Raw genomic sequence first — 22,725 nt, 5'->3', positions numbered from 1 at the left:
GGGTCCCCAATCTCCTTTAATCTTAGCCCTGACATCGCTCCCATCCGCCTCAAACTGCACCAAGTGCCATTTGCACTCAAACCTAAAATAGATGAGCAATTAAATAAGCTCATAGTACAAGGCATACTAGAACCTATCGAACATGCCCGATGGGAGACACCAATTGTCACCCCCATCAAACCAGATGGCTCCCTGAGAATTTGTGGTGACTACAAGGCCACCCTCAACCATGTTCTGCAGCAAAGTGCCTACCCCGTGCCAGTAGTCCAGCATCTCCTACACTCACTTGGGGGGTGGCAGAATCTTCGCAAAGCTCGACCTGGCACAAGCCTATCAACAACTGCCGGTCGATGCTGAAACCGCTGAGGCTCAAACTATCGTGACACATCGAGGGGCATTTAAATGCAACCGACTCCAATTCGGAGTCAGCGTCAAACCGGGGGTTTTCCAGAGCCTAATGGAAAGACTGCTGCATGGAATTAAAGGAGTCGTACCCTATTTCAATGACGTTTTAGTAGCAGCCCCCACAAAAAAGCAATTGGAAAAATGACTAAGGGCAGTCCTACAAAAATTTAAAGACTCCTGCCTCAAAGTAAAAAAAGAAAAGTGTCTATTATGTACTGAAAGGGTTGAATTCCTCAGATACCTCCTTGACAAAAAGGGAATTCACCCCACTGACAAAAAACTAAAAGCCATCAAAGAAACCCCCAGACCAAAAAACAAAACAGACCTCCAAGCATTCCTTGGACTTATTAATTTCTATAATATTTTCCTACCCCAGAAAGCGACTGTTGCAGAATCCTTGCATAGACTCCTCGACAAAAAGGCTTCCTGGATATGGGGACGGCGAGAGGAACACACTTTCCAGCAAATAAAAAACCTTTTGACTTCAGACTCAGTCCTCATGCAATACAATAAAACCCTACCACTGACTGTTACATGCGATGTGTCTCCCTTCGGTGTTGGCACAATCTTAAGCCATACTTTGCCAAATGGAACAGAGGCTCCCGTTGCATTTTTTCCAGAACCCTATCCAAGCTGGAAAGGAACTACAGCCAGCTGGACAAAGAAGCTCTCGCCATCGTCTCCGCCATAAAAAGATTCCACGAATACATTTATGGTAGGACATTTTCAATTATTACGGACCATAAACCCCTACTTGGCATTTTGGTGGGTAACAAACCCACTCCACACATCCTGTCACCTAGAATGACAAGATGGTCTGAATTTCTTGCCGCTTATAATTACCAATTAATACATCGACCAGGCAAGACTATAGCACACACTGACGCATTAAGCCGATCCCCCCTACCAGACATGCTTGATGACCCAGCACCCACCTTACCAATCTTACAAATAGAAACCATATCCATGCCACCATTAACTGCACAAGATATTGCCCACGAAACAAAAAAGGACAAACGCTTGGCGCGAGTCCTCAGCTGGGTGGAGAGGGGCTGGCCAGAAAGCAAGAAAAGTGAACTCTTCAAACCATTTAAAAATAGACAAACTGAACTTTTCTCACAAAAGGGTTGCATTCTGTGGGGAGACCGGGTGGTAATACCGGAGACATTGCAGGAAAAAGTTTTGAAATTGCTTCACGACGGGCACCCAGGCATTGTACGCATGAAAGCCCTGGCCAGAAGCTATGCTTGGTGGCCAGGCATGGACAAACAAATTGAAACCTGGGTTGCCGCTTGTAACAGATTCCAAGAGACTCGCTCGGCTCCCCCCAAAGCCCCACCATTAGAATGAGAGACACCCAGAGGCCCGTGGTCGTGCATCCATATTGACTGTGCTGGACCAACCAAGGGGCAAACCTTTTTAATTACCGTTGACACTTACTCAAGTTGGCTCGAAGTAAGCAAAATGAAAACAACCACCACGGAAGCTGTCACCAAGAAATTAAATAAACTTTTCACCATGCACAGTCTGCCAGATGTGATAGTATCTGACAATGGTCCCCAATTTACTGCATTGGCTTTCGAACAATACTTGGCAGATCGCGGCATCTGACACACATTAACATCACCAGTTCACCCGGCAGTGAATGGCAGAGCTGAACACATGGTTCAATTTACAAAAAAAAAAAAACTCCACAAAATTGAACATGGCAACTTCCACGAGAAAATCACCAAAATGCTTCTACTACAACACATCACACCCAACTCTACTACCAACAAAAGCCCAGCAGAATTGCTGATGGGCAGAAGACTCCGGTCACCCCTAGACCGCCTGCACCCAGCTTACACCCCGGAAAAAACCCCTGGATCCAGCAGCAAACACCACACCTTCAAAGTAGGAGACACTGTCTTCACCAAAAACTTTACAGGGGACCCACTATGGCTCCCTGCAAAAATCATCCAAATCATGGGCCCTCGTTCCTATCGACTCGAAACCACTGATGGTAGGTGTTGGAAATGACACATTGACCAGCTAAGGTCCAGGCTAGCCGCCTCTCCCCTCACAGACTCTAACCAAGAAATCGGGGGGGGGGGGACCTCAAATGCAGAAAAAGAACCAGTACCTGAGCAAGCAGAACACCCCCCACATGCATTAAATAAAACCCAAACTTTAAACCAACAATACTTACCAGCTAACTGGGAACTGTGGCAGATGGGTACTTCGCCTGGAAGCAACAGCCAGACAAGCTCTACCAGCCCAGAGAACCCAGGTGGGAGCAGCAGAGCAAACGACTCGACCGACCGGAGTCACCAAGCGGGAGTCACAGCTATAGACCCCGCTCACCCTTCCAGGCGGTTCCATCAAGGAGCTTGAGAGTGACGCAGAGCCTGTCCGAACCCGACGACGACCAGAGACATTATGAACCATGCAAGTCAAGTAAGCAGGTACGAAGACTCACCTACTTGCGTGACTACGTTACCCCACCCCTTGGAGAAACCAAGAGGGGAGGAGTGTTCTGTACTAGCAGGCTTGAAGATCTGCATTCCTATTGGTCCGGAAGAACTGGGCCATGATTGGACAAAATAAGCGCTCGTGATTGGCTCGTAAGGGGCTTGCCGCGATTGGGTAAAACCAAGTGCGGCAAGCTCAAAAAACTGTCATTGGCTGCCTAGCCGCAGCCGGCTCTATAAAAAGAGCTGCCGCAGCTAGGGTTGCCGTCTCAGTATCTGTTCGCTAAATAAAGAGCTGTTGTTCATTACTCATGCCTCGCCTCTTTACGGGACCCACCGACCGAACTTAACACCCATAGTCACAGGATTAAAATTCAGGCACTTGGCAACTGACCATTTACAATCGTTGCAGTGTCCCAGGATCATGTGATCCATCTTTGTGACCTTTCTAGCCAACTTCTGACCAGAAAAATCAATGGGAGAAGTTAATTTTCCTTAAGTGACTTTAGGAACCACAATGATTCACTTAAGCACTGGGGCAAAAATAAAAAGTTTGTAAGATCAGACGCAACTTGCTTTACAACTGCCTTGCTTTGCAGTGAAAATTTTAGTCCCAACTGTGGTTTTAAATTGAGAACCACCTGTAAAAGGAATGCTAGTTTTGGTTAGCTATATGCTTGCCATTTTCAGCTTTGCCATTTTATTTATTTATTTGTTTGTTTGTTTATTTATTTATTTGATTTGATTTGTCAATTGTTTACAAGATAATAAGTATAAGTGTATACATAGTTATGAATACGTGAAATGGGTACATATAAGAAAAATAAAAAAAATAAAAGAAACAATAGGACAGGGACAGTAGGCACGTTGGTAAGCTTATGCACGCCCCCTAGAGACCTCTTAGGAAAGGGGTGAGGTCAATAGTAGACAGTCTAAGGTTAAAGTTTTTGGGGTTTGGGGAAGAAACTACAGAGTCGGGTAGAGTATTCCAGACATTGATCACTCTGTTGCTGAAGTCATATTTCCTGCAATCAAGCTTGGTGCGGTTAACCTTGAGTTTGTATCTATTGTTTGCTCTTGTGTTGTTATGATTGAAGCTGAAGTATTCATTGACAGGTAGGACATTGTAATGTATGATTTTATATACCATGCTTAAATCAGACCGAAGACGGCGTAATTCAAGGTTTTCTAGTTCTAGAATTTCAAGTCTGGTGGCATAAGGTATTCTACAGCGAATAGAGGAGTGGAGAACTCTTCTTGTGAAATATTTCTGGACTTTCTCAATTGTGCTAATATCAGATATGTAATGTGGGTTCCAGACTGAGGAGCTGTATTCAAGTATTGGTCTAGCAAATGTTTTGTATACTCTAGTTAGTAGTGTGATATTACCAGAGAAAAAGCTACGTAGGATTAGGTTAACAACTCTTAATGCCTTTTTGGCTATGTAGTTGCAGTGGGCTCTAGCACTTAGATCATTAGAGGTGAGTATTCCAAGGTCCTTTACAGAGCTTCGATCATCAACAAGATCTTGACTATTCAGCTTGTATTTATTTTCTGATTTTTTTTGCCAATATGTAAGACAGAGCATTTATTTGTTGAGATTTGAAATTGCCATTTGTTTGACCATTCTGATACATAGTCAAGATCTTTTTGAAGGGTAGCAGTATTGTCTGTGGTATTGAACAGCTTTACATCATCAGCAAAAAGAACGCAGTTGCTCTTAATATGATCACACAGGTCATTTATGTAGAGTATGAAGAGAGTTGGTCCTAGAACACTGCCTTGGGGGACACCACTATTGACAGGTACAGAATTTGATAGGACACTCCCAATTTTGACCATTTGTTGTCTGTTTGACAGGAATGCTTCCATCCAGTTATACAGTTGTCCAGAGATACCATAGGATTTTATTTTTAGGAGTTGTTTGTCGTGTACCACTGAATCAAAGGCTTTACAGAAGTCTATGTAGATTGCATCTATTGTTTTGCCCTGATCAAGTTGTGTAGTCCATATGATTTTGCAGTGTAAGAGTTGCAGATTACAGGATAGTTTTTTTCTGAAACCAAATTGTTTATTGGAGAGTAGGTTGTTTGTCTCTAAGTGGAGGATGATGGATTGGTTAATAATTGATTCCATGACTTTACAGGTAATGCAGCATAAGGAGATTGGTCTGTAATTTTCAACTAGGCTGGGGTCTCCCTTTTTGAAGATGGGGATGACCATGGCTTGTGACCATAGGTTAGGCAAGGAACTGGTCCTGAAAGATTTTTCAAAGATTATGCTTAGAGGTTTGGCTATGGCAGTGGGTAGCTTTTTTAAGAAGTAGGCACATATTCCATCCGGTCCAATAGATAGAGATGGTTTTAGATTGCGAAGTGCTTTTTCAACATTTTCTTCTGTAAAATCGATATGTATTAGATCATTGCAGTTATCTGTGGTTCGGCTAGGAAATACTGGGCATGATCCATTGCTGTTTACAAATACTGAGCCGAAAAAATGTGTTAAAGATGTTTGCTTTGATGGTATCTTCATTGCAGCCTTTGCCATTAGGTCCTATCAGGGGTGGGATGGACCTTGAATCTTTGAGTTTGTTGTTTACAAAATTGTAAAAAGCACGGGTGGAATTGGTGCGTAGAAGGTTTTCTTCTTGTTTAATGTGATAATTGGTGCATTCGGTCTTTAGCTGGTGGCATAAATTTTTGTATCGGCTTTTGAAATTGGCAACGTGACCAGATTTGCTTTTCCGCCAGAGTGATCTCTTTTTGGATTGAAGTTTCCTTATTGTTATGGGTAATCTGTTTTTTTGTTTTGTTTTGGGAGTTGTTGTTGGTACATATAGTTTGAGGCAGAAGTTTACTCCAACAATTGGATAAGCATTTCAGGGCCCTAGGCAATCTGTTGTTTTTTTTCCCAGCTAATGTCATTTATTGTTCCACTTTTTCCCTTTTGGTAGGTCTTTAGACAACTTTGCTTGAATGAAATCTTACAAAAAATTCAGCTTCATTCCTCTTTAAACTTAAGATTTCATGAAGGCTTATTTTTATGTCAGTTATGTGCCCTATGTCTTTTCTTCTAATGCCTGAAAGGTTAAAAAAAAAACACCATCCCAAACTGGCTCATTTTATCCTATTAGTCAAATAATCTTGGTATTTAAAAAAAAATACACATACAGACATCCAAAGTTTTCTCCTTAATTTCCTTCTACATCCTGCCCTGACCTCTAGTGGAAAGTAAAGCTATGAACGTATTTTACTGAGTTTTAACAAAAAAAATAGTGGAGGGAATTGACTAGGTTTTTGTTTCTGGTTTTGACATCAAAAAATAAAGAAATAAACTGAGAGCAAAACGTACCTACAGTTCAAAACAAATGGTAACTCTTTGTCGACATTAGCTAATCCTGAAAAAAGCAAGCAAGTTCAGATCAAGTTAACATTTCAGAGGTAGACCCAAAGAAATCTGAGATATACAGAGACACAGAAGGGAACAATATCACTTCTTTCCATACAAAAACATTACATGAAGCTTGACTGATCCAACCAATTGAGTCAAGACCTCAACAAAAGAGCTATGGTGATGCAGTGGTTAGAATGCGGTATTGTAAGCTAATTCTGCTGACTAAGCAACCCGTGGGCTGGATCCAGCCCACGGGCCTTGTGTTTGACACCCCTGACCCAGGAAAACAGGGCAGGTGGGAGCACCGGAGTCTTAAATAATAAAAGTTTGCCGTAAATCAATAAAAGTAGGGTGAGGGTCAAAAGCTGTTATTTCATACTTTATATTTTATTTATTTATTTATTTATTTTTATTTGTCAATTGCTTACAAGATAATAAGTATAAGTAAAAAAATAGTTATAAATACATGAATACATATAAGAAAAATAAAAATATATAAAAGAAACAATAGGACAGGGACGGTAGGCACGTTGGTGTGCTACAGACCTCTTAGGAAAGGGATGAGGTCAATAGTAGACAGTCTAAGGTTAAAGTTTTTGGGGTTTGGGGAAGAAACCACAGAGCCTGGTTGAGTATTCCAGACATTGACCACTCTGTTGCTGAAGTCGTATTTCCTGCAATCAAGTTTGGTGCGATTAACCTTGAGTTTGTATCTATTGTTTGCTTTAGTGTTGTTATGGTTGAAGCTGAAGTATTCATTGACAGGTAGGACATTGCAATGTATGATTTTATATACTATACTTAGATCTGACCAAAGGCGGCGTAGTTCTAGGTTTTCTAGGTCTAGAATTTCAAATCTGGTGGCATTAGGTATTCTGCAACGAGTCGAGGAGTGGAGAACTCTTCTTGTGAAATATTTCTGGACTTTCTCAACTTTGTTAATATCAAATACATAATGTGGGTTCCAGACTGATGAACTGTATTCGAATATTAGTCTAGCAAATGTTTTGTATGCTCTAGTTATTATTGTAATATTATCAGAGAAAAAGCTACGTAAGATTAGGCTAACAACTCTTAACGCCTTTTTGGCTATGTAGTTACAGTGGGTTCTAGCACTTAGGTTATTAGAGATGAGTACTCCAAGATCATTGACAGAGTTTGGATCATCAACAAGGTCTTGACTATTCAGCCTGTATTTTATTTTCTGATTTTTTTTTGCCAATATGTAGGACAAAGCATTTATTTGTTGAGATTTGAAGTTGCCATTTGTTTAACCATTCTGATACATAGTCAAGGTCTTTTTGAAGGGTAGCAGTATCTTTTTAATATTTAATGCAGGTAGTCCTTGACTGACAATTATTCATTTAGTGACCATTTGAAGCTCCAATTGAAGATCACAAAAACTGGCCTTCTAGTCACAGGATACTGAAAAGGTCATAAATACAAACAGTTGCTAAGCAAACGAATTTTGATCATGTGACTGTTCAAAATTGACGTCAGGGTACTGCAACAATCATAAATACGAACTCTTTTTTCCTGAGAAAAGTGACCTGTGACTGTTTTCACACAACCATTGCAGCACCATCAGTCACATAATCAAAATTCGGATGCTTAGCAACTGTTCACATTTATGACTGTTTCAGTATGTGATGTGTGAGGTATGTATGACATCAGAAGGTCAATTTTTGTGACTTTCTGACAAGAAAAGTCAAATGGGGAAGCCAGATTCACTTAACAACCATGTTTACTAACTCATCAATTGCAGTGATTCACATAACAACTATGACAAGAAGGGTCATAAAATGGGACAAAACTCACTTAACAACTGTCTCACTTAGCAATAGGAGTTTTGAACTCAATTGTGGTCACAAGTTGAGGACTACCTGTAAATTTTAATTTTTTTAAAAAAATCTACACTAATCATATTCATTGATCCATTGCTCAGACTTAAAAAAACAAGAAAACCTTGATATATATAGAGAGAGAGAGGGAAGGAGGGAGGGAGAGGTGGGGAGAAAGAAGAGGAAGTAATTTAGGTCACGTTTTTCTCCAAAAGTTTTTCACCAGAGCCATCTTATCCAATTTGGCATTCTCCAGAAGTTTGAAACAGCAACTCCCACAGTTCCTAATCAACATGGTATTAAGCAAAGGATTATGAAAGGTAAAATTCATATTCAGGAAACTGATGGGGGATACATGGTTCGAAATATAACAAGGAAGCCCTCAGAGAATGAGCAATAAAAAAGTCAAGATAGCAGCTATGATGGTGTGATTGAACTTTGTCTTGTTTTTATGTGTGTTGAACATGGACCCCACTGAGATCTGGGTTTTATTTCCATCTTTAATTCAATCTCGGGCTGTAAGTCTATACATTTTCAGCCTGTCAGTGCTGTTGGGTTTGTCATAGAAATAGATGCTCTGGTAGTAATTTATAATGATACTATAAGGAACTTCATGGGCTCTATGATCAAACGTCTTGCAGGAAGAAAACATCCCTTAGAATTAATTGGAGGGAGATGTCTGCTAGCAGGACAATCTCATTTTGGGGATAAGTTCAGTGGTGGGATTCAGCCAGTTCGTACCACTTTGGGAGAACCAGTTGTTAAGTTTCTGAGCAGTTTGGTGAACTGGTTGTTGGAAGAAATCATTAGGGTAGAGAACCAGTTGTTAAATTATTTGAATCCCACAACTGGATAAAATCTATGATGGGGTGAGGTTCCATCTCCAAAAATGCTGCTGATCTGGAGCCCAGGAGCAATATGTTCCAGAGGGGTTCAGTTACTCTTGTGATTGCATTTCCAAGGATGAATTTGTTGAAGAAAAACACAGGAAAGGGAAAAAAAATACCCAGGACTGATGGTTGACTGATTCCATAGGCAGGCACAGCACAGACAGATGTTGTGTTAACTTTGCAGCATAGGCCTGCCAACAGATTTGTTATTCCAGAGGGGAGATGGCAGCCACGGTAGATTTCCCATGGTTTCATGATATGAACAGGTGGCATCAACAAGAGATGGTTCTTCTAATTCATCCCACTGTGGTGGAAATCAGGTTCAGAATTAGATGATGGAAGCAAAGACTCCTTTTAAATTCTTCCATGGCCTTATAATTGTTCTGTTTTCTGTTTACCATCAAAAAGTTAGTAATAAAGCCAGGGTGCGTATGTAATGAACTTCTTAAAGTGTTGGGCTGTGAGCAGAGTTGCCCAAGTTAAAAAAAAATAATCCAACTTGCAACCTCTGGTGAATCACATAAACCAGAAATTTCCAACCTTTCTGGTCAGAGGAACCGGCAGAGCTAATGTTGGCGGCAGTGATAGAAGAGAGGGTGCAGTTTTGTGCAGCTGCGTACCTCTTTCACAAATGCAGTTTTGCACACACTGGTCTACTTCCCCAGTTCTCAACAGATATGGCACCAGGTTGAAACAATATTTGTTATGTCCCTGGAACTCTAGGAGTTCCCACTCAGGTCCGTTCACATTGCGGGGGCGGTTTTCCCCCTCGTTCATTGGTTGGTTCTCCCCAGAAGCCAGCTATAAAAGCAGGCTGCGGGGTCCAACCAGTTGCTGATCGCTGCAAGCCAGTTCCAGGCTTGGCAAGCACGGTCAGTCCTTTATTGCTATAATAAAGTATTTGTTGCACTCATGCTCTGGTTCAGCCTCTCATTACCCAAACTTAACACTGGCGACGAGGATGGGATGGCTACCAGAAGCACAATGCAACCGCTGAGTCACTAGCTGCCGATCCGCAGCCAGAGAGAGCGATCGGCCGGCGATAAGAGCAACGCTGATCCACAGCCAGAGAGAGCGGTCAGCAAGCAACGAGAGCGAACGCTGATCCGCCGCCAGAGAAAGCGGTCAGCAAGCAACGAGAAGCGAACGCTGATCCGCAGCCAGAGAAAGCGGTCAGCCTGTAACGAAAGTGAGAAGCGTCTGTAGCCGCTTGTTAGCCCAGCTACAGGAAAAGTGAAGCGCTGCGAGCCGCAGCCGCTCGTTGTTTTAGGCGCGAAATTCAAACGGCTGTCATTTGAATTTCAAACCAAAAAGTACAGCGGTGCTGTAAGTCAAGTCACTGACGCCACGCAGGCGCGAATTTCAAAACGCTGCCAACGGCTGACAGCCTAACCTCGTGTTTAGCCCAGAGAGAGAGAGGATTGTGAAAAAGCCTCTCCAGAGCTGAAATCACTTGCCTGCCACAGGCACTAGGAACCTGTGCTGCTGCCCCAGAGAGATTTTGTCCACAGATTGTACAACCGATTTCCTCACTATGAATTCCAATCCAGTCTTCCCAGCGTTCAAACCGGATGAGGAGAAGTGGGAATCATACAAGAACCGATTTAACCATTACATCGACGCAATTGGGCTGGCTGATGCTGGGAGCACCAGAAAAATCATATTTCCTGATCTACTGTGGAGCCATCGCCTTTGACACTGCCACAGCTCTCGTGGCTCCACGTGAGTTAAAAACGTTCCATGGTCTGAACTGTTAGAAATCCTTACTAACCACTATTCTCCCAGACCTTCACAGATTGCCAGGCGATTCACCTTCCATGTAGAAGCAATCAGACAAAGAGACCATCAACCAGTACATGGCCGCTCTCAGGACCGCAGCACTCCATTGTGGGTTTGGAACCTACCTGGAGGACATGCTCCTCGATCAACTAGTCTGCGGGGTCAAGGATCTCCACCTCCAAAGGCGCCTACTCGCTAAGAAGGACCTCAACCTCGCACAAGCCGTCCGAGGAGGCCCTGGCAGCAGAACTGGCAGCACACTCAGCCACCGAAATCCATGGTCCAACTTCCAAGCTAACGACATCCACCGCCTCACCAACGCCAGGCATCCGCAGGTAGGAGCCAAGCAAGAAAACATCGGTCCACCCAGGCACATCACCCTGTGCCTATCCTGTGGTGGATCTCATCCGAGGGCCGCCTGCAAATTCAAAGGAGCCACCTGCAACACCTGCCACAAAAGGGGGCACATCGCAAGAGTCTGCCAAGCCTCTCAAAACTCAGCACAAAGGCACACACCCTTCTCACACTCTGGACCTCAGAGGCAAGTATTGAACTGTCGCACTCACCACCATGCCAAGCACACTTGCCATACCATTAGTAAAATCTCTCTCTCCGTTTTGTTAGAAGGTAAACCGTGCCGCATGGAGGTTGACACAGGGTCAGCGCTCTCAATTATCTCATGGAGCACCCTCAAGAGGCTACAGCCCAGCCTATCAACAAGCCGGCTCCAGAAGTGCCAGTTTAGCCTGAAGGACTACCAGGGAAGGTCATTCCTGTAATCGGCAGAGGCAAGTTCCTTGTCAATTTTAAAGCTTTCAAAGGTCACCTACCTCTCTAGTGGTAGTTAACGGCAATCTCCCCACACTCTTGGGGCTCGATTGGTTTCCCCATCTCGGCCTGGGGCTAACAGGAGTCCATGCTGTCTCAACCTCTGACACTGACTCCTTATTCGCTGATTACTCAGATGTATTCAGCGATGAGCTGGGGTGTTATAACGGTACCCCTATCTCATTCTCAGTCGACCCCCAGGCAGTCCCAATCAGGCTAAAACCAGCGTAGAGTCCCATTCGCTATTCGGCCAAAACTAGATGCAGAATTGGATAAACTATTAAAACAAGGGGTCATTGAGCCAACAGATTTCGCCAAATGGGAGATGCCCATTGTCACACCCTCAAAAAGACGGTAGCCTGAGAATTTGCTCGGACTACAAGACCACAATTAATAAGTTTTTACAAGTGAGCGCTTACCCAGTGCCCGTCATTCAGCATTTATTACATACTATTGAACCTGGCAGCATTTTTGCCAAATTGGACATGTCTCAAGCGTATCAACAGTTCCTGTTCACAGCCAAACAGCGGAACTCCAGACCATTGTCACACACAGGGTGCTTTCCGGTGCAAGCGCCTCCAATTTGGCGGAAGTGTTGCCCCAGGCATTTTTCAATCCCTCATGGAGCGGATTTTGCAGGGCCTCCTGGTGTAGTACCCTACTGACGACATCTTAGTCTCGGCCAGGGACAGACCCCAACTCTTCCAGAGAGTTCGAGCAGTACTAGAGAGGTTCAGACAGCATGGCCTCAAATTAAAAAAAGAAAAATGTGCCATTGCCACTAGACAGGTGGACTTTCTGGGTTATAAAATTGACGCCTCAGGCATTCACCCCTGGAGTCCAAGGTTAAGGCAATTCACGAGGCATCCACTCCAACCTCCAAAACTGAACTGCAGGCCTTCTTGGGGCTATTGAACTTTACGCTGGTCCTTCCTGCCCCATAAAGCATCAGTGGCAGAACCCCTACACAGACTGTTGGATAAAAATCGCCTTGGCACTGGGGTCACAAAGAAGACTCCGCTGCGCGCGCAAATCACTACTCACGTCAGAGGCGGTATTTATTCAGTTCGACCCCAACCTTCCATTAGTGCTAGCAGCAGACGCATCCCCTTTGGAATTGGGGCAGTATTAAGCCACAGGCTCCCCAATGGCTCCGAGGCTCCCATCGCTTTTTCTCCAGGACGCCTCTGCAACAGAGCGAAATTATAGCCAGATCGATAAGGAAGCTCTAGCAGCTGTTGCAGCAGTGAAGAAATTTCACGAATTTCTCTTTGGCCACTTTTTCGAGCTGGTCACGGATCACAAGCCTCTCCTGGGTCTACTAGCTGGGACAAACAGACCCCTCAAGTCCTTTCTCCTAGAATGACGAGATGGACCCTTTTCCTAGCGGCATACTGTATAGACTCACACACCGCCCAGGTAAAACATTGTCCCACGCTGACGCTCTCAGCCGCTGCCCCTTGCCGGCTCCAGCTGAAGACCCTGCTCCAGTCCACGCTATTTTTGAGGTCACCCAATTGGACCTCCCCATCACTGCCCTTGACATTGCTGCTAAAACCAAGGCAGACAAAACAATCGCCCAGGTACTGGACTGGGTGAGGAGGGGTGGCAAGGGCGGTGATGTTGAAAACAAATTTACACCTTTCAAGACCCGCCTGCAGGAATTATCCAGTTTGCAGGGCTGTCTGCTGTGTGGGGCACTCGAGTGGTCATCCCGACCTCACTGCGTGCCCGAGTTCTGGAGGCGTTGCACGCAGGGGCACCCTGCCATCGTCAGAATGAAGGCGTTAGCACGCAGCTACGTATGGTGGCCGGGCCTCGATGAGGACATCATCAGATGGATAAGCTCCTGCAACCCCTGCCAGGAATCCCGTCCAGCTCCTCCTATTGCCACCCCTACTAAGTGGGAAAGCGCCAGCGCTCCGTGGTCCAGAATTCACATCGACCTAGCCGCCCATTGCATGGGAAAATGTTCCTAGTGGTCGTGGACTCCTACTCTAAATGGATTGACGTGGCACAGCTATCCACGACCACCACACTAGCAATTACCAAGGTATTAACTCGCCTGTTTGTAACACACGGGCTGCCTGACTCCATTGTTTCTGACAATGGCCCACAGTTCACATCAGCCGAGTTCAGCCGTTTCGCTGCCAACCTGGGCATCCGCCACATTTTCACGGCCCCATTTCATTCTGCCAGTAACGGATTGGCTGAAAGAGCCATCAGGACCACTAAAGAAGCCCTAGCTAGGTTCAGCAAGGATGACTGGCACCACAAACTCTCGCTTTCCTGATGAGCCAGCACTCAACTCCGTGCTCAGTCACCAATAAGTCCCCGGCTGAGCTCCTGATGGGCAGGCGCCTGAGGACTGTATTGGACAGACTTCACCCACATTACTGCCTGACTCTCCCCTCGCCTCCACATCGGGGTTAGACATTTTATCTTACAGGAACCCGTGATTCAGCGAGGAACTTCGCTGGAGACCCTCTGTGGATCCCGGCGAGATCGTGGCCATCACCGGACCCAGGTCATATCGAGTCAGACTGGAGGACGGCCGAATATGGAGATGGCACCTGGACCAGCTGCGAAGGCGTCACAGCACCCTGCGTCCAGCAGTGACCCAGAATTACAAACCGGAGCGAGGCCTCAGCATCAACCCCACATCAGCATCAATCCCAGTGACCTGCTTACACCAGCAACCGTTCCAGGAATCCGAACACGGACAGCGCGTCCAGATGGCTGACCAGTCCGAACCAGTCAACGGGAGCACGTCCCAGTGACCAGCCCTACGAGTCCCGGGCCAACCCCGAACCGAGGGCGCGTAGCGACACTCTACCGATTCTGCCTTCCCCAACAGACTCTGAACTGACAGACAACCCACCAGAGCTGCGCCATTCCGGGCGCCAGCATAAACCTCCTGCCTACCTCAAAGACTATGCGTGTTCGCATCTGGGGGAAGGGTGTTATGTCCCTGGAACTCTAGGAGTTCCCACTCAGGTCCGTTCACATTGCGGGGCGGTTTTCCCCTCGTTCATTGGTTGGTTCTCCCAGCAGCCAGCTATAAAAGCAGGCTGCGGGTCCAACCAGTTGCTGATCGCTGCAAGCCAGTTCCAGGCTTGGCAAGCACAGTCAGTCCTTTATTGCTATAATAAAGTATTTGTTGCACTCATGCTCTGGTTCAGCCTCTCATTACCCAAACTTAACAATATTGGGCTGCATTGCAAACATCTGTATGGCTGGGATTATGAATCATGTGAAGCCACGTGATCCAGGGAATCTGAAGAACTACTTTACCCAATGGGGGCCAATCCATCCTACTCATCCCAATGGAAAGGGGCTATTTTGGATCTGGTTGGCTAAAGAATTTCAAATGGCAAAATTCAGGAGAAGAGCTTTTTCTGGTGTGACCACAACTCCTGAAATATTTTCCTGTCAGAGGTGAGATCCACCCAGGGGTGAACTGCTGAGGTTTCGCAAGGGTTCGGGAGATCCCCTAGCTAAGATTCTGCACAGTTTGGAGAACCCCCAAATCCCATTCGTGGCTGGCTCCGCCCACCCCACCCCACCCAGGAGTCCCCACACGGCCCATTTTGGATGCAAGTAAGTACAGGGCGCATGCAGAGGCCTGGGGAGAATGAAAAACCGGCCTTCCAGAAGTTTGGGAAGGCCGGAAATTAGCCTGTTTCTGGGTTCCAAAGAGCCTACGGAGCCCGGGGAGACCATTTTCGCTTTCCCAGAGGCTCGAGAAAGCCTCTGGAGCCCGGGGAGGTAAAAAAGCCCCCTTGCAGAAGGCTGACTAGGCCACACTCATCATGGCCACACCCACCCAGCAACCAGGTAGAGAACCCATTGTTAAAAATTTTGAAGCCCACTTCTGGATCTGCCCCCAAATTTCTGGCTTTGTGGAAGATCCTAAAAACCTGGCTGGCCTCAGGCTCTGACAAGGGGCCACTACATTGAGAGTGGATGATGGGATAAAGACTTTATAATTAACAATCCAGTGATCGGTGTGATGTAACTGAAAGTTGTGTACAAACCTGAAATTAGTAAATCAGTGAATATATGAATCTCCCCAAATCATGGTTAAGCAAGCAAGCACAGTATCATGTATTTGTCAGAAAATGAGAGTAACCATCAATAGATAGAGAGGAAATGAGACTATGGAAAAGGCTATACAGAGTCCAAGAACAGAATTAAGGATGGCCAGCTGTGGAGGAATTTGTCCTATGAAAAAAATGAAATTTGGGTGTCAGAAATGTACAAATGCAGTACACACACACACAGTGGGAAAAAGAAGATGAACAGGAGGCGCTTTGAAACAATTGGGGCTTTCTCTCTCTCCCTGAAACAAGAGGGGGAAAGAATTAATAAGGAAGGAAGAGGTAAAAAGGGGGGGGAAAGCAGAAGGTTTCCTTTCTACAATGTTCTGGTCAGCCCAGAAGTCCCACTTGCAGCTAACCAGGACCAGGAGCAGTTGGGGTTGTAAGACGATCAGGACTGCTCCCCACCCTGCCCTACTCCAGAGACAGAGACCAGCAGCTGATGTAGGATGGATGATGGGATGAGTCATCCAGGAATAATCAAAGAGGAGCAGTGAAAAAAAAGAAAAGTCTGGGACAGAAGGGTGAATATCTCCCACTCTGTATTTTGGGACTCTGGCTTTGGGGCATTTTGCAAGGGGTGGGGAGCCAGGGGGGTTGTTTCATACATCCTGCATTTCTAAGACTGCCCATTCTTTTGGTGTATGCGAGAGAGGGAAAACGACTACATAAAATGCAGGATAGACATATCCCATTAGCTCAAGGAGCTGAGAATTATTCTTCTTGTACCTGGGAAATGCAGTTTCCTTATCTCTGTGGTGGTTGTTTCTTTAATGACTATAGTAATTCATTGTTAACAATTAGGGTTTCTTACAAGCTGCCAAGGGAGAAAGATCATTTCCCATGGAAATTGGGCCTGAGGTTCTGTTGAAAGTATCTTGCATATTCTAACCAAGGTCTAGCAAGATCCAGTGGATTCCTATCCTTTATTTACTTTTACCTAATGAGTAGAGCTTGTCGATCCGAAAGGTCGGCAGTTTGGTGGTTCAAATCCCTAGCACCGTGTAATGGAGGGAAGTCCCGTTACTTTTCCCAGTTTCTGCCAACCTAGCAGTTCAAAAGGATATACAAATGCAAGTAGAAAAATAGGGATCACTTTGTTGGGAAGGTAACAGCATTCCGTGAGCCTTCAGCATTTAATCATGCTGGCCGCATGACCATGGAGACGTCTTTGGACAATGCTGGCTCTTCGGCTTTGTAACAGAGATGAGCACTGCCCCCTAGAGCCACAAACAACTAGCACATATGTGAAAAATGCAATGCCATCTAAGAAAGATGTGCTGTTGCATAGCCTGTCATGGATAGGGCCTAATATGTGAGAAAACATCTATCTCTATTTTTTTGTTTCTATTCCACCCATGTAACTGTCAGCCTTGCAAGGTAGTCCAGACAGGAAGTGCACTCAGGGGAACAGAATCTTTCAAATCTTAAAAGTACATTTCCTTCCTATCACCTTTACAGAAATTAGGTGCACTGTGCCCACTCCCCTTCTATGGGAAACCTTTACCTTTACTTTAATGAACAGAAACTTGCCAAGCTAAAGTTATAATTCTCTAAACTTTTCCCTGGGGGGCGGGGGGGAAAAATATTATGGTTTTGTTTGGCACCTTCAGAAGCTCTACATCTCAATGGGAAACAACAGCATCATTTATCAAGATACAGATTGTGATTGCATCAGTCGTTATTGAGATAAGCATAATTTTGCACAGCTTTAGAATGGCAGATGAAGCAAAATTCGAGTGGATTAAAAACAAAGAATACCACTTAATACAGTCAAATTAGTTTGGGCCAAGAAGGCAGTGGTGGGATGCTGCCGGTGTAACAACCAGTTCGGTGATCACACACTTTGCTGCGCGCACATGAACTGCTTTCTGAAAAAGTTTACCTGTTCCTACTGGGGAGTAACACTGCTGAGGAGCAGCAATCCATTTTGTCGCATGGATCAGCTGAATGGATACAGCACAGGGGCAGGTGGGCAGGTGGGCTACAAGCGAACTGGTTTTCTGCCAGCTGATCTTCGGAGCTAGGGGTTCACCCGAACTAGTCCAATCCGGTAGAATCCCACCTCTGCAAGGTCAGGATTTTGTAAAGAACAGGAAGTGGGGTCCTGAAAACTTTAAAATGTATTTGAAGACATAGAAAAAAGTCACTAACCTGCAATGTATGAAAAGTAAACATTGAAAGATGCCAGGCAGCAAACCTTCTTATGCCATAAAACCATTACAAAAAGAATTATTGGGTAATGCATTTAACCAGGCATAGCTCATATGCAAATATGGTTGACCCAATTCTGACATTTTCAATGTCTGTAGACCTTGCAACACCAATGGACTGAAATTCAGGAATTGCCTTTCCAAAACAGGTAAAGAAAGACAAAATGTTGGAAAAGTGAGATTGTGCTTATCTTCTATAGCAGGGCTCCCCAACCACCGGGCCGCGGACCAGTCCCGGTCCGTGGAACATTTCCTACCGGGCCGCCAGTTTGCTGGGCGCTGCCATCTTGTTTGATGAGAAAGTGCTTCCGGGTGAGCTTTTCCAGTTGGAAAACAGCGTTTGGGTCCTGAAGGAATCCTTGTGCCTTAGTTTCATCGAAGGGGGGGGGCTTCGGATGAAACTAAGGCGCAAGGATTCTTTCAGCACCCAAGGCAAGGCGAGCCGAGAGACCGTCCCGAAGCCGTCCCGAAGCGAGGCCCATCGACAAAGGTACAAAGGAGGAGTTGAAGGTGGCGGGGAGAAGCTAGGGACGGCTGGCTGGCTGGTCGCTCGACTCGCCTTGTCCTGTCATGCATGCTGATGCTGGTACCGGGCCGCGGATCATTTTGTGATGCCGGTACTGGGCCGTGGCACAAAAAAGATTGGGGGCCACTGTTCTATAGTATAGAATTGTACAAAGGCATGATTTGGAGAAATGAACCAATGCTCTGCTTAAATCTGATGCTCAGCCCTAACAGGAAAAAGAAAGAAGGGAAATATTTGGGGGGTTCTTGGCATTTATGTAACTGGATTATACATAGAAGCAGGGGTGGGCTTCAAAAATTTTAGCAAAGGGTTTTCTGCCCAGTTGGTGGGTGGGCATGGCCATTGAGGGCATGGCCTAGTCGGCCTTCTGCACCATGGTGTGGAGGGCATTTTTGCCCTCCCTGGGCTCCAGAGGCTCTCTGAAAGCGGGAAACAGGACCATTTTTAGCCTCCCCAAATTTCCAGGAGGCCCACTTTTCACCATCCCCGAGCCTCTGTGCGCGCCCTGCACTTACCTGCATCCAAAACAGGCCACATGGGGACTCCTGGGAGGGATGGGTGGGACCAGCCAGGAGTGGGATTGTCACCAAACTGCACAGAATCTTAGCTAGGGGCTCTCCCGAACCCCTGTGAACCCCCAGCAGCCCAGCCCTGCATAGAAGTTACATTAAGACCACTCTGCAATTATTGTATATGCAGAATATTTGTGCATGGCAAGGTGTCATTCTCCCAGATTATTGTTGTTATGGATGTCTTTCCCAACAGTCTCCAGATGTATTTATATTAGAGATCCCATCACCCACAGCTGGCACGCCTAAAAGTCTCCTACCTCAGTTTGATACCCTATATTTGCTGAAAAGAAGACCATCCTGAATTAAAATAGATACACTCATAAAGATGGGAGAGAAAAAAATCATATCTACTACTAGTTTAAGTACTCAACAAACCTAAAACAATACTGTTTTAAATACTTGTTTTTAAAGTCTTTTTTCCTAGTAAAATAATAAATATAATACAGCCAACTTACCAAGACCACGTGAGCCTTGAGCACCAAGTCTTACTTTCTGATCTTTGTGCTTCATTCAAGGCACAAAAATCAATTCTGCATGCCCTGATGAATGTTGATTTGGGACTGTCCTGACATATCTTTTATGCTCAGTACTCAGTTAACCTCTGTACTGAACACACAAAGAGAAACCAGACTATCATTGAGCTTCCTTGTGCAAATTTCTCCTGTTCCCTGCTGCTAAATTTCTTCAGGGTATCAACAGACCATAATATTCCCATCCATCAAAGAATCTTGCAGCTCCCTGAAAACAAATAGAATTCTAAATAAACCTTCGATCACTTTCTGGCTTTTCATCTTTGGGATTGTGAGTTTATTGGAGTTCATTTTCTCAAAACCCAGTTGAGCTACTATTAATTTCAGCATATTCTATAAATATAGTGTTTTGATTCTCCACCTGCAACAGATAAGTAAAGTATATTTTTCCAACAGGGATTTGGAGGAAACCCAACCCAACAAAGCCTACAGTGTGTGCAAACAGAACCTAAAAGTCACCCTGCAATGTGTAAAACTTTCACAAGCCTTTTCTCTTGAGGAAAACAAATTCTTTGAGGAGTGATAGAATTTTAGCAAGATAGAAACATAGGAGTGTCTGCTAATTGGAACAATCTTGAAAATTCTTGGTTCTTAATACACTTTGTCAAAAGTTCTATGGAACTAATATGTTATTTTTATTAAGACAGTAACTCGTTCTTGAAGACATAAACAGTAGAAGGGCTGGGAAATAATTATGACATCTAGGCATACATCCTGTTAATGTATATTCTTTTCTCTCCTCATTCCCTGAAATGTATAAATATGAATGTCTATAAGAATACCTCCCACTGTTTTCTGAAAGGAATTTCTTCAATGTGAATGAATAAATACTGCATCGAGCCTTGAATATTTTTAGATCTTGCATTTGATTCCAATATTTGTTGGATTTAAAATTGTATAGTATTGGATTTCTGAGCTTAGAACCATTATAATTCTTTCCCTTTCTTGGGCTTGGATAAAGGGAAAACTGAAGGCGTGGGTAGCATTTGAATAAAACTTGTAAGATATTAAGAATTTTTGTAGGATAAAACACATCATGTTATTGGGAACGGTACTTTTTTTTTCATTGAAGGCCAAGCTATTGATTTCACATAGATAATTCCATATGCAAATAGCACCACTATGGATATTCCATATTAAAATGTAAATGTGTAGTTTTAAAATGTTGTTTTTAACATCCGGTTAAAATATGCAAATAGTGTGCATCTGGATAAATTTATGCTGGTTTGGCCCCTCATGAAATACTATGTAGGAGGAAAACCGTGTTAGTCTACAGTTAACAAAAAACAGGAATCCAATAGCACTTTTTCCAACTAACACATTTTATTAGAAGGCATATGCTTTTTAAGCTGCAAAAAGTGATCCAAAGAGTGCTGCTTTCATATAAAAATGAAGAGTTAGGATTGCTATGGAAACCTACAGCATATGGCAAAGGAGCCTTTAAAAACCTCCTGCCTTCTAATAAAATGTGTTAGTTAGAAAAGGTGCTACAAGATTTGTCCTAATTTTCATACTTTTCTAGAAATCGTGGCAGCTAGTCCTGTATGCAAGTCTTTTCACTGTAACAAATTGAAGTCAATGTTTTTTCACAATTAAGTTAGAAGTCTTAAATAGAAATGGAGAGGAACAATATGATATCATTTGTTCAGTTTCCAGCCCCATTTTTCTACTGGCAAGAAATCCACTGAAATGTTCCATTCAAGTAACTTGTTATGCCAGACCTCACTTGTGCTGCTTGAAAAACCCAAAGCATAAGGCCTCCAATATGTTACTGATGACAACTGTATCCCCTCCCTCAAAAAAAATCTCCACAAAAGGATGTTTAACTATGCAATATGTTTCCATAGCAATCCTAACATTTCATTTTTACATGAATGCGACAACTTTTGGATCAGTTGTCAGTCCTGGCTTCAGCTCATTGTAAGTGATATCCATAATTTAAGTGTTTCGTGATACTCTAAGGAATGTTGTATCAAAATAAATTGCACTGAATCTATGCTTTGACTCATTTCTTTACGTAAGAAAAATCAATTTCATGTAACACAGGGGAAACAAACCACATGGAAGATGTTCATAACCTGTGTAGCAAGATGCAATTAAAGATTTATTTGCACAGAATATAAAGAGAAATGGAAGCATACAGAAGTACTTGTCAAAGGCAATTTTAACGTTTTACACTCCAGGGTATAAGAGTTTGCAACTCAAGAGAAGAGCACTTTCAACAGCTAGATTAGCCCCTTTCCCTGCTATCCATGGGTGAAGCTGTAATCAGATATTAAAAAGAACTAGGTTTCCAAAGACAGCATTCAATTACAAGTAGACCTTTCCTTACAGCCATCACTTAGCATTACAACAGACTTCCCTGAGAGTAATGACAACCCAGATTCAAAGTTCGGATAGCCACCATGACCACCATCCCATGATCATGTGGTTGCACTTTGAGTGCTTTGCAACCAGGCAACATTTACAACTCACGGTTTATAGCGTCCCACAGTTATTTGACAGCATTTTATGACAGTTTTGCCTAAACCAGGCATTTACTTCTGATTTTTTGGCAAAACAAGCTGTAATGAACCGTTGGTTCCCTTAATGTCCGTCACATTTGCTTAATGATTGCTGGGGGGGGGGTGGGAGTCCTAAGATCATGTTGGTCATATGGGTGACCCAATTTACAATCATCACAAGTTACAGTCATAATGGAGATAGTCATACCTGAGGGCTATCCACATTTCATTCTCCAATTCTTCTGCGTAATACCTAGATATGGAAATATGAGAGCTTCCAGGGAAGAAATGGTAGACTGAAGTGTTTTGTAGAGATGATTGCAGCTAAATCACCATGAGCCACGGTGGTGCAGTGGTTAAAATGCAGTACTGCAGGTTACTTCTGCTGCCTGCCGGCTGCCTGCAATCTGGCAGATCAAATCCCACCAGGCTCAGCCTTCCAGCCTTCCGAGGTGGATAAAATCAAGATCCAGATTGTTGGGGGCAATAGGCTGACTCTGAAAACCACTTAGAGAGGGTGTAAAGCATTGTAAAGCAGTATATAAGTCTAAGTGCTATTGCTATTGTAAAGAACAAGAAGCTGATAAGATCAGCTATTTCGACTTCTTCTGGAGAAAGAGGGGACAAGAGATTATCCGTGTTACACTCCACGTAGTTGCTTTTCACATGGTGACTGCAAGGTAGCAACTTCCAG

Source organism: Pseudonaja textilis, chromosome Z (genome assembly GCF_049901715.1).
Source record: "Pseudonaja textilis isolate UNSWEBS1 chromosome Z, rPseTex1.2, whole genome shotgun sequence".
Taxonomy (NCBI): Eukaryota; Metazoa; Chordata; class Lepidosauria; order Squamata; family Elapidae; genus Pseudonaja; species Pseudonaja textilis.
The sequence above is the reverse complement of the archived record's forward strand: the minus strand, read 5'-3'. Positions refer to the sequence as shown.